This window comes from Lissotriton vulgaris, chromosome 2_1 (genome assembly GCF_964263255.1).
Source record: "Lissotriton vulgaris chromosome 2_1, aLisVul1.2, whole genome shotgun sequence".
In the NCBI taxonomy this organism is placed as follows: Eukaryota; Metazoa; Chordata; class Amphibia; order Caudata; family Salamandridae; genus Lissotriton; species Lissotriton vulgaris.
This window is the reverse complement of record NC_141687.1, coordinates 464,931,959-464,944,154: the sequence shown is the minus strand read 5'-3', so window position 1 is coordinate 464,944,154 and position 12,196 is coordinate 464,931,959. Positions and strand designations below refer to the sequence as shown.

The 12,196-nt window shown below is 44.3% G+C and overlaps 1 long non-coding RNA gene across 1 annotated transcript in view; it reads left to right on the top strand.

The window, feature by feature from the left end:
- The first annotated feature begins 390 nt into the window (after positions 1–390).
- Positions 391–12,196, top strand: part of LOC147730611 (uncharacterized) — a 132,383-nt gene continuing 120,577 nt past the window's right edge. Inside the window, exon 1 of the long non-coding RNA XR_015308389.1 lies at positions 391–1,694. This is a non-coding gene — a long non-coding RNA (uncharacterized LOC147730611). The remainder of the gene's footprint in view (positions 1,695–12,196) is intronic.

The following is a 12,196-nucleotide window of genomic DNA, read 5'->3' as shown; positions in this document are numbered from 1 at the left end:
TGAGGCTGCTGCACGTCGATTGCTGCGTACAACACATCACCAGGGCTGTGGTGGGGCTAAGAAGATGTAACTGGGAGTAAGCCGAAAAAGTAGAACTTGACCTAGTTGCATCCTGTGTGCTACAATGTATGATAAAGATGAACATTGTGCCAGTTCCAAACAACTGTCGCATAATTTATCAACACGTACTGATGTATTAAAATATTATTTAAAGCCAAAATATTTTCTATAGTTATCACTTTACCTGCCCATCCCACCACGTTCGCCCGCAAGATGGCGCCGGCTGCACACATCATTTCTTTGCGTAATAATGTTGTCCCCGGTGTAAAGCAATGGAAATGAAGTTGCGTTTTTATCTGGACCTTCTTTTCAAGCTCAGTCGGTTATTCATTTTACTTTTGAGCTGATGTCAAGAGGAAACTCTAGTGCTTATTGTAGTCGGCCTTTGCCTTCTCGGCACAAGAGGCAGCAGAGAGCCAGTGAGAGCGGCAGTGGCTATGCAGGGGCGGCCGCCACTGAGGGAGTTTCCAGCTGAGAATAGCAGAAGGACGCCTTGTCCTCCAGACCCGAGCCTGCCCTGCCCTGCTGGCCGGCCTGCGGACGCCCCGCTGCAACAGCAGCAGAGGAGGAGCACGCCGGCAGAGGGCGCGAGCAGGGACTGACGCCCGCAAGAGGAACAATCTAACTCACCCGGATAGGGGCAAAAGTGCCTGGTGTAAAGGTAAAGAGGCAGAGCTGGGCTTGATTTCGGAGGACGGAAGGGATCGCCGCACTCTGAGCTGTATCCCCTACACCCAGTGCATGTGTATGCCGCTGCTTCTAAATTCTGATCTGCAGCACGACAGAGCTGCCCGTCTACCTGCGCGGGAAACTACAGCCGCCCGGGGTCGGAATGCCACAGCCCGCCCTGGAGATGGGGGTTATCTGACCTGCATTGGTCACTGGGCTGCTGGTGTACCGGAGTAAGGGTGCCTGGGCTGCTGGTGTACCGGAGTAGGGGTGACTGGGCTGCTGGTGTACCGGAGTAGGGGTGCCTGGGCTGCTGGTGTACCGGAGTAGGGGTGACTGGGCTGCTGGTGTACCGGAGTAGGGGTCACTGGGCTGCTGGTGTACCGGAGCAGGGGTTCGCTGCTGTACCTGCGCTGGGGTTCTCCATTTGATTACCAGAATACAATGCTGCGCTTGGGTGTGCGTCTGCCTGTGGGATCTGTTGCGCCTTAATTCCCCAGGAATCCACCGCTGGCTGGTGCGCACGCCCCCAGGTCAATTGTCGGTGTACCTGACCTATGGATCCGCTGCTGGTGCGCCTGTCTGGGGGATCTGTTGCTGACCAGCATTGATAAAAGAGCAGGCGGTGTGGTCGCATAAGGGATCCCGTTGGTGGCTTACTTGTCGCAGTGATCTGTAGCCCGCGTGCCTGTCTGTGCCAGGCATCCATTACTGCTAAACCTGCCCCGAGGATCTGTTTACAGGTTTCTCTGCCCCAGAGATCCGTTACTGTTGCAACTTTCCCAGGGATCTGTTTCTGCTTTCATCTGCCACAGGATCTGTTTGCTTGTTTATGTACTCCCGGGATCTGTTGCTGGCCTGCGTCAATCACGGACCTGCTCTTGTTTGGGACCTGCTCGATCCTGCTGCGAGTGAACTTTTTCCCGGTACTGTACCTGCTCGAAGATGCTCCGTTCAATACCTAGGTATGCTCGGCGTATGTTCATGTCGGAGATCTGTCTTTCATGTGTAGAACGTGTCATTAATGTCTTTTGTGTCTTCATTTTGTAAACTTTACGAAAATAATCCAGTGGTCCTACCACAATTCGTTTTTCGCATGATTTGCATCAGTAGCAATCATTGAATACGGTTTTTAATTCCTAGCATGGGTGGAGATGGTGCTGGTGCCAGTGGTTAAAGATCTGTGTGTCTTTTTTGGAGCAGGGGTCTGTAGACATGCTGCTGACGGCATCCGCATAGGAGTGTCAGCTGTGGTCTCTGCTACCACTCCCCCTGTGTTACACATGGCATGGCTCACAGTGACTTAGTCGAGGGCATTGGATACATGACCTACTGGTAAACGTCATTATCAGTAAGTAATATGTTCATTACCCTCAGAATCGTCCTCCCCGTTGCAGTCGGAACCGAGTGAAGAGTTCCACAATACTCTTTCCTGCAATACCTCAAGTGACCCCAATGCACTAAGGGTCTCACACGGTGGAAGCAAGAAAGAAACGTTCATCGCCCTCTGACACATTACTGCTGTGAACCAACATGAACCGTATCTTCATACTCCCACCCATGGTGTTTGTGGACTCCATGTCGCTGCCCTACACATTTCTATCAATGGAACACCCTTCGCTGCAGCCAAGGACGCAGTCACTTCCTACGTAGACCCCCCTTGTCTGGGCCCTTGAACCCGCAGCTCCTTTTCTGCATACGCCCTTGTAATGGCTGCCTCACCCACCTACCTAGAGAGACTGGGCTATGTGCTTTTTACCTTCATTGGCTGGACCAAAGAAACAAAGAGAGAATTCGGGTTTCTAATATCCTTTATTCTCTCTAAATAAATCAAAAGAGCTCTCCTAACATCTAGAGAACTCTGAACTCTGTCAGATAAGTCAACTGGAACTAATATTTATTGTTCTTCATGAAACTGAGGTCTTAGGTCTGAATCTGGTGTCCACTTTAAGGCTCACCCGCTCCGGGAAAAATCTAATGTATGAGGAAGATGAGAGAAGGGACCCCGACTCAACCAGGCTCCTGGCAGGTGTGATTGCCACTACAGGGATCACTCTGGCAGCTAACCACTGTAAAGCTGTTTCTAAATGTCCAGAGGCTTCCTCCTGGAAACCTTCTAATACTGTGGAATCATCCCGCGGAGGCACCCTCTCTGGCTGAAGGGGTTTCATTACACTGAAACCTGAGTGCCAGTAACCTTTTTACCGGAGGCATAATGTGGGAGAAGTCTGTAAGGACTCACCCTCTAACTGCCACCCAGTGGAAGGACATAGCCCTTTCTGAATACCTTCCTGTAAAAACTTGAGTACCATAAAAGGATCATAGGAAGCAAAAACAATGTTCATCAAAGAAGGAATGTTCCTGCTGACGATATCTTTAGAGCAACAAGGGGGACCCAGAGGGTAGCTACGAACCATGGGTATCAACTGAATTTTAGAAACAAAGGTTCTTAGCTTATTTGGAAATTTAACAATACAGGTTACAGGTTACAGGAACCGGCAGCAAGACCACGCACCCAGACGGTGATCCGCGAGTTCGACTCCGACCCGCGGCCCATTCCGACATTGCTCGCAAGGAGACGACGGCCATTGAGCCTCCCTCTAACTTTCTATCCTTGATTACGCCCGCCACATCCGGCGCGACCAGTAAGCCGGCGACCCCCATCTCCGCCTATATCTCATTAGGAACGGAAAGCACAGCAAAGAATGCTCGGCACCATGCCGTAACGGGGAATACAATAAAGCTTTCAGCACCCACCGCACTATTCGTGCAACTGTTCGATTGTCTAAGGCGCTCTCAAATTCAGGCATACTCTATTATAAATGTCCTGATGATGATCCCCTTTATGTAACTGAGCAAAGGGATCGAAACGTCGACACCCATGAGTTGGCATACATGAAAATAATTCATATGTGGTTTTGTATGTGCTACTCCAGGCTACACTGTCACTATTCTTTACTTTTAACAGTGCCCTGCCTGCTCCTTTCTTTTGCCTGAAAACACCCCTTTCACTCTTCTCTATTTCCTTTTTCCTCCTAGTACGGCACAGGATTGTGTCACGCTACTGCTGTAGAAATGTATTATAACTATATTTGATATTTGTTGATAAATAAATTCCTTGTCCGGCTGGGCAAGGAAGTTTAAACGTATAGTAGCCTATTGTGTTCTATACAGTGCTGACGATATCGGCCTGATGATTCTTCTGCTGCGTATGAACATTTCAGAGCGGGATAAAAGGCGTTCTTTGGCTCCAAAAGACATGTGGTCTGTACTAGGCGATCCAGCAAACTCACCTTGGTTCCCTCTTTTCTGTTTATGGAGTTTTGAGCTTCCTGATTGGCTGCCTTCGTCAAGACTGCTCTTCCCTGTATGTAAGCAGTAAAAGAATGAAGGGCATTCTTCACTGCTGCTAACTCCCTCCAATTGGATGGGATGACTTCTGGGATTCTTCTGGGTACCCTCTATATTTTACCTCCATGGTTCCCAAAGCCGCACCCCAACCTCACCGACTTACACCTGATGTTTTCACTTATGGGATCAGAGAGACTAGGACACTCCCTTACTGTGTTGCAATGATAGGTTTTAAGTTCAGGGCAAACCCTTGACCAGATAGACACTTCGACACTCTCGGGACATCCTTTTAGTCCTTTGAACGAGAAGGTAACACAATATATTTGCCATCCAAGCAAGGCATTACATGAATTGCTTCCAAATGCAAAAGGCTACCTCAGGTGCCATTACCTTCATGAACACTCTTTTGGGTGCAGATAACTCAAATAGAAAGGTATTTATAACTATGATTTTGTCGTAGATTTTTGTAAAGTATAATTATCTATCATGGAAGGGCTTCAGAAAGTCCTCTTTCTGTCAATTAATGAAAGCTAAATTCTCACCACTTTCAAGTTCTTCACTATACGTGAAATTACATTTTTTTCAAACCTCACATAAGGTATGCATCTTTACAAGGTAGGTGTTCCAAACAGAAACATATATAAGTGCAATGGCGCAGTGCTCGTGGATGTGAAAGAATGATGCCAAGACACAAAAAGAAAACCACAAAGAAATTCAAAAATGCCCCACTACAATGAATAAAGTCTAGAAGAATAATTAGCAAACTGCAAAAAGCAAAGGGCCTTGTTTATTATTTTTCACTCAGAGCAACGCATCAAGCCGCCTTGCTGCGCTGCATGAAAGGGAACGGGCAGGAATGCACTGTATTTAACATTATAGGGGGCTCTCCTGTCCTTTCCTAGTGCTGGGTCACTTTGGGCTGCCTAGCACCAACTCAGGCACCCTTGTGTCATGGTGCAAGGGTGTCTGTTGCAGGCAGGATTGATTTTGTGCAGGAAGGGACACCCTCCTACACAGAAAAATCCTGAGAGGCATTTTCCTTTTCTTCTATGTGTGCTGCAGAATGCAGCACAGGTAGAAAGAGGAAAAACAGGAGAGAAATAAAGATATTTCTCCTCTTTATGCCTCCCCTTGGAAGGCGTAGCAATTTACACATTCACAGATCTTCCACTGATGGTAAATAAGAAAAATGTGCAAATATCCATGGGTGGATGCATGGGAAAACCCACGCTCAACCCATAGAACGCCTCCCTGGGGCAGAGTAACGCAAGGTTGCGATTTGCGCTGCCTTGTGTTACTCTAGATTCATCAAGCCACTCAGGTCCACACAAAGTGGCCTTGAATGTCTTGATAAATCTCACTTAGGTTTTGCGTCGCACACTCACCCCCATATGAGATGCTAGGTCAACACAAAACCTTGATAAGCCTGGCCCAAAGTGTTACCCACTCCTAGTCTGCACAATACAGGCATGTGATCATTTTAGCATCAACGTTTCGACCCATGGAAGATTAATTTTATGAACTGTGTCCTCATCAGGTCTAAAGAGATAGGATACACGCTGCATGATGAAAAATACCGGGCAAGTATACTATAATAAATGAATAGTGTATCCCAGTGATTATGGGTGTAAAATGTCACACCTCCAATGCAAATTAAATGAAGATTAGCAAAGGTGCAAAGCATTGCGGGTGAGTTGCTCAGTGTGGGGCCATATATCTACCTAAATAATGAGATAGGTTTACTAGGAATGTCCTGTAAGATTTGATTTGAAAAACAAATAGTGTCAAAACTAGGTAAATACTCAAATTGAAACTCTGACGGTGGCAGTAGGGATTACTCCCTAGCAATTAATGAAAGTATCAGGGTCGAAACCTCCACAATACTCTGAAAAGCAACAATGTTTAACCAATAACACTAAAAATTGAACACAGTCAGAATACATTAAGGTGCTGGGCTGAGAAATAGAATTTTATCTGAGCAAAACGAGCGCTCTGGAGCCATACAACTATCCTAGCAGAGTGTAATGTGTAAAATGTTCATATTTTATACAGAACCTTAATATATTAAGAAAACACTCTGAGCAGCCAAAATAAAGTGCTTGTGAATTGCATTTCAATCACAAATAATGACATAGGCTATTTTGAAATGCCTTGTAACTAAGGTTTGGAAAACAATCACCAGTGGCTTAATGTAGGTAAATAATCAAATAGGAGCTCTTACAGAGGCTGCGTAGTTTACTCACCAACAATCGGTGAAAGTATCTGGGCCAAAAGCCGCCACATTACTCTGAAAGGCAGCAGTGTTGCAATTGTTAACATTAGAAGTGAACGCGCTCAGAATACATCAGCAGAAGGGCTGGGCTGGGAGAGAGGTCCTTGGCCTGTGCTCGCGTGCCATAAATGAAGAGCTGCGTGACGCAGGCTGTCAGTAAATGCGTCACATTAACGCGGGTGCGAGCTGCGCCTCTCAGTACGTGCTGACCTGTGAGGGAAAGAGCCGGAGTGTCAGCCACCGCCTGCGATGTATGGAAACCCTGGACGGCCTGCAGCCAAGGTCCAGGTGGAGGCGCCTAAATAGAATGTTAATTAAACTTCGCGATCAGTGTGTAACCGTAGGTACAGGGTGCACTGCAACCAAACATTGCTAAATGCATTAGGTTTCGCCTATGTGATTAATAATAAGCTGTTTTTGGTGTAAATTGTAGCGTGGTGAACAATTGTACAATATAAGTTACTGAAACTATGTTCTAGTATTAGGACTTGTTTTTTAAGAAAGGCAATATATTAGATGAATAAAAATACACTCTATGAACTTACACTCTGTAGGAATCACACACCACCACTCCACCCAAACGAACCCGCCACCACTCTGCACATTCACGCAATCCATTAAAGCATTAAACCAGTGTAGAATGCCTGTTTTTAGCAAAATCATTTGCGTTTTTGTAATGTTTGCTTTTCATAGGACGAGGTGTGAGACAGGTGGGCACTTCCCACCATACAGTACAAACTCTGGTCTGTTTTCTGCACAACAGCATTAGGAAAAAATACTCAAAAGTTGCCCTTTATTATTAACTAGCAGCCCGTCCCGACCTTGTCCGGGAGCAACAAGCTTCCCCGACCCCCGCCCGCCCCGACATTGTCCAGCAGCCCGGGCACCCGCCCGGCCCGTCCCCCGCCTGCCCCGACCCCCGCCTGCTCCGACACCCGCCTGCCCCGACATGGGTCCCCTTACCTCAGCCGCCGCTCCTCCCGCCTGTCCGCTGCTTGCACCGCCGCTGGCCTGTCCGCTGCTCCTCACGTCACCGCTCCTCCCCGCGCCATGTCCGCCGCTCCCTTACCCCAGCCGCCGCTCCTCCAGCCTGTCCGCTGCTCACACCGCCGCTGGCCTGTCCGCTGCTCCTCACGTCACCGCACCTCCCCCGCGCCATGTCCGCCGCTCCTCGTCGCGCTCCTGGACGCCGCTCCTCCCCGCGCTCCTGACGTGAGCACGCACGTCGCAGCCGGCGTTACTTCAGAGGGACTACTTTTTTTTTTACTCTAAATTTTTTAAATAAAGTTTAAAAAAAAATTTATATAGCCTATAACCATCTACACACCCTGACGATTCCAACGGTGTATCGGGTGTGTGGATTGGCGCTGTGGTTCCCGAGTTTACCCGCCTCAAAGGCTGAAAGTTCTTCCTTTATTATAGTAGTATAGATATATGTCGAAAGTGCAGCGCTGCATGCTGACTGAGCTGTTTTGGTTTGATAAAGAACATAGCATGCATCATTTATGTCGCATTAATTGTCTTTAGATGAAGTTTTGTTTATTTAAAGGAAACCCACACTTTGATTGTTCCTTTGCTGTTCACTACATTAATAGTATAATTATGTCACTATCCTACACTAAAGTATACATTTCAATAAGCCCTCTCTACCCCCCAAAAAAGTAACTGGTCATTTACCACAAAAAAAAAACACTAAGCAATTTAAGAAAAAAATCTGAGTCTGTGTGCAAAGCTTTACAAACATTGAAATCATGTGGAAAACATACACATATTTTAACTTTAACAGCGATAAGGATCTTAACAATTAGGCTAATGTCCTTTTTTGTATAACATAGCTTTCGCTTTTCTTAAAAAAAGCACAATGTAGGAAACCTTCTTCTGGAACTGTGGTCCCAGTACCCCTCGGGTACTGGGACCACTGTATAACATTTTTAACCTTCACTTTCATATCACCACACTGCACTCTCAATTACATACCTACTCCGCTGTAATCAGGCGTCGAAGCACCCCCGGGACACATTCGGTGTCACTGTGTGTGCCCGATGATGAAGCATGCCACCAACCAGGTTGGTGGGTGAGGGCTTCATGAAAAAAACAAATGGTTTTCTACTAACAATACAGTTCTGAGTCCTGTAATATGTTCACATTTAGCTAGTCCTTTTTGATTACATATAAAATTAGTTAAAAGGCATGTTGACAAACACTCTTTAAATGCTATATACTTTATAGAAAGAATGTGAAAATTAGTTAAGAGGCCTGTTGACAAGCATGCTTTATACATGCAGCTAGGGGAAGAGAAGTATCAATAAACTGTGCAGCCTTAACATAAGAAACAAGTATCACAGGAGTGGAGAGGATGTTGGGCAGCGGTCATGCCTGTTGGCTTGAGAGCTGGGATCCCAGTTTGAGTCTCAGTGACACAACATCCTGTGATTCCTGGGCAAATCACTTTCCGTTGATAAGTTGAGCTATATAAATCTGATGCAAGACAAAAAAGCAAAAAGAGGCAAAATTAAAAAAAAAATAGTTCCACAAAGTGGATGTTAACACTATTTTGACTACAGGAAACTGATAAGAGAACCAGACGAGAAAAAAAACATTGATAAATGCAGGAAAATAGGCTACAGACAATAGAAATGGAGAGAAAGTACGTAGTATGCACAGGAACAAAAGAAAACCCAGGAAAGAGAGGGGTGGGATGTAAGCCCCTATTAAAATTTATATTGAATATAATAGATTTCACTAGCACGACGCAAGCAATGTGCAGGCGAAACCTTAAGAGCATATAAAGAATTATGATCGCATCTGTAAATAGAGAGTGTATCAATGCATAACTTATGTAATAAAACCAGGACTGACAGATGAAAAGGGAACAGTTATGAAATCTGGAAGAAACAGACAATAGGAGAATATGTGGGTAAATCCAGATTCCAAATTATAGTGACACCGACACAGATCACAGCAACAATGGCAATTGATCAAGTGATTGTTGATTAGCCGGAAGATGGCTGATGGCATGTGATGAATCAAGGAATAACAACTGGAAAGGGAACTAATAGGAAATCTAAAAGATGTGAACCTAAGGAGAATAAGGATGTGGGTTAGACTTCCAGCTTTCAGTTGCAATGACACCAACAACAACAAAAATACCAATTGATCAAATAATTGTGGATTAGCCATTCAGAAGGCTTTCTCCTAGTTTTCCAAGTTTCTCATATTCATTCAGACCACTGTTTTCTGAGTCCCAAGTGCATTTGTTTGCATTCCCATATGTTCAATAGCAGCTCAGTGTCACAGCCACGTTGTACCCTTCTGTGCATCAGATGCAACAGCAGTGTTCTAGGATGCGTTTTTTACATTTTTGCTGAGTTTGTCCTACATGTAGCTGCTTTCAAGAGCATAATATAGAATAGATAACATTCATGCTATTGCAATTCGTATGACACTTTCAAGCATATTGTTTGTTTTGTTATTCAAAAAGTTTTGTTTCCATACAGTAGTTACAAGATTGTTATTTGCCACATTGAAACTAACCCACAAGTAGAGGGAGATTCTATTGTGAGGGGATTGTTGGTTGTTCAGTCCTAGGCAAGAGTGACCTGACCACAAAGTCCCTAAAGTTACTACCATGCTTAAAATCAAATACAGGTGGACTGTGTATGTCCAGCTCATCTCTGACCACATTCCAATGTTTGTTAGCGACTGTTTTTCTGGCATTGCTCTGTGTGTACAACGTAGTAACACATACTACACGTTGTCCATCATTGGTGCATAGTTTAGTGGTCAAAAGGGAGTCTTTCATGCAACAGTATGCTCTCTTTCTTAATCTGTTAAGTAGCTCCTTTGTGTACCTTCTTCCTAGGAGCTTAGTAAACACGATGTCTGATGGAGAAATAATCCGATTTCCTAACACAATTTCTTCTTAGCCTCAAGAAATGTCCACATTGGAGGCAATTCTGGAGCTATGTGTTTGAGGAATGGAAAACCTTCATGTGTGTTACACTCTGTGGGTTTGCAGTACATAGCGGTACACAACTTACTTCATCTTTGCTACCGGCCATAATGCTCTGTATGTCCTGTGTTCTCCCATTTAATGAATCCAGAAAAAGTGTAAAAGTAGTGCTGTTACCCATCCAGATCATACCGACATCATCAGTGTACCTTCCCCACATAGTTATATTTTTAATGAATAGGTTCTAGTCATGAAACACATAAAGATAGATGTATGTGGTGTTGTGTATATTTCTTCACAGTATTACTATGCCTTGTAATATATGTTTTGTTGGTATTTTCACTGTACCTTTTATTATATGACAGTGGTTGTAACCTTGTATTGTCCTGGTTCTTCCACCTATATCATCCAGTTCTGAGAGTGTTTGTATTTGTCCTGTTGGACAGTTGCTGGCTATTCCCTGGGCCCTGGGCCCTCTGGACTGCTCTACTCTTTCTCCAATAAATTAAAAGAAAAGACCTCTTGTTGTTGTCGTCTCGCAGTCCTTACAATGTTCATAGTGGTCCATATAGCAGATGGCTACGTTTGGAGCAAAGACCCCCCTCTCCCTCATCAGTACTTCTTTGTTCTAATAGTAGAAGTTGTTTTGAAAAAAGAAAAACGTTTTTGGTGACTGTCAAATCTAAAAGAGAAATTATTAACTTAGTGGGTACCATAAAGATGTGCTCCCTAGGTTCTAAAGTCAATTTGATAAGCTTGAGGTCATCAGTTAGTGGAATATTCGTTTACTATGATTGAATAACCATTATCACCAATAACTGATTTTCCTGAAGGAATTGGTAGTCTTCAGTTGTCTTGACAATGTCCATGGTGTCTCTGATATAGGCCTACGTTTTGGTTACAAATATTTGCTCCAAAAAAACAACATACTAACACAAGGTCTGTAAGATAGATACATACGCTGATATGGTGGGCTTACCTAGTGGGGCCAATAAGCATTTATGTATTCTCGACAGAGTGTATGTAACTGGTATAGGGGGATGCTTAATGTTTAGATATGCATATTAATGATTGCTTAGGAATACTATTTTGTATGTAGCTGGTATAGGGGGATACTTAGTGTTTAGATATGCATATTCATGATTGCTTAGTAATCCTATTTTGTAAGTAGCTGGTATAGGGGGATGCTTAGTGTTTAGATATGCATATTCATGATTACTTAAGAATCAAAAAAAGGTAATCTTTATTTGGCATAGTTACTTAAAACCATTGCAATATAAAAATAGATTAAGAACAAAGAAGATAAAACTGCAGTTTTAAAAGAATCAGAAATTAAAATGTTCACATTTCCTTGTGACAAATGCGCATGTTTATATTAGTTCTTTTCCCGATACAGTTTTTTAAAAGGGATATTTGGACTTCGTATTTGTAAGGTTTTGCTCAGTGTCCTCATGAACTCATGAAGTCAGTAAAACAGTCAGCAGAGTGATGTCAAATCAATTGAACTGACACAGTTATGAGTCAGGTTTTTTGGCATCTTCTTTTCAACTGCCTTCAGAAATTTTACAAAGCTGCAATTCAAGCCAGGGTCATTAGGATGAAAACAAGCAAGGACCGCCATCCTTCTTGTACGGATCCCTTGTTGATTGAAGTGGTGCTTTAGCCAGCGTTTCCGTTCGTCCCGTAGTTTTTCACAAGAGCATATCAAGTGCAACATGTCCTCTTGTGCCAAGCCGCATAGCCGACATAGGGGGTCGGCTTTGATTTTGAGCCAGCGTGGGAGATTTTGAGTGCAGGGTAGCAGGCCCAACCTGTGCCTTAGAAAGCACATCTTGACACTTTTGGAGTATCCCTCGGCCAGGTAGCGCTGTTGTGCTTTAGTTGTATACGAA